This window comes from Penaeus monodon, chromosome 21 (genome assembly GCF_015228065.2).
Source record: "Penaeus monodon isolate SGIC_2016 chromosome 21, NSTDA_Pmon_1, whole genome shotgun sequence".
Taxonomy (NCBI): domain Eukaryota; kingdom Metazoa; phylum Arthropoda; class Malacostraca; order Decapoda; family Penaeidae; genus Penaeus; species Penaeus monodon.
Genome location: NC_051406.1, coordinates 44,869,711 through 44,870,423, shown reverse-complemented (window position 1 = coordinate 44,870,423; position 713 = coordinate 44,869,711). Strand labels below are relative to the sequence as shown.

Below are 713 nucleotides of genomic sequence, written 5' to 3'. Positions count from 1 at the left end.
GAGATTACACTTTCTTTGCCACAGACAGACAGATAGACATTTAGTTTCGGAAAATTCTCTGGAAGGAAACAGGATATAACCAGCAGTTATATCCTTGTCATCATCACTACTAAGATCCATTGCAACTAATGGAATAATTTAGATTTTTTTTAAATCTGAATATCATCAATAACACTGTCACAGTCATAAATCCTTTTATATATGTAACTAAGTGCTTTCAATTTTGAATTCTGAAATTGGCATATCGCCACTGACATCATCAACACTATCACAATTATAAATCCCTCTGAATTTTGAGTTTGAATATCACCAACGATATCAACAACCAGTATCACAGCTATTTACATACGTACCTAAGCATTTTCAACTTGAACATCACAACTATCACCACAAACAACAGTATCCCACCTACCAACCCTTTGACAACTCTCGCATAAGCCATTTACCTCGTCAGCACACAGGAAGCAGAACTGGCAATTAGACATAAAACAGGGCAACAGAGAACACATTTTCCCCTTCAGTCAAACGGCTTTTATAACTCAGATCCTGGAGGAAGGCAGGGTGTGATCCCCACAGCCTCCACGGCACTGAAACCTCTCGGTTCCGGAAGGAACTGCGTCACCCAAGGCTGCTAGGACACTTGGCTGACCACTTGCGAGGGGAGGGAAATTCCACCTCTATGGGCTCTTGGTTTTAGGGTTGTGGACTTAAAA

General features: G+C 40.8%; 1 protein-coding gene across 1 annotated transcript in view; it reads right to left on the bottom strand.

Annotated features, from left to right (window-relative positions):
- LOC119586528 (XK-related protein 6-like) overlaps positions 1-713 on the bottom strand; it is a gene marked incomplete in the record, with an annotated part of 12,684 nt that overhangs the window by 9,803 nt on the left and 2,168 nt on the right.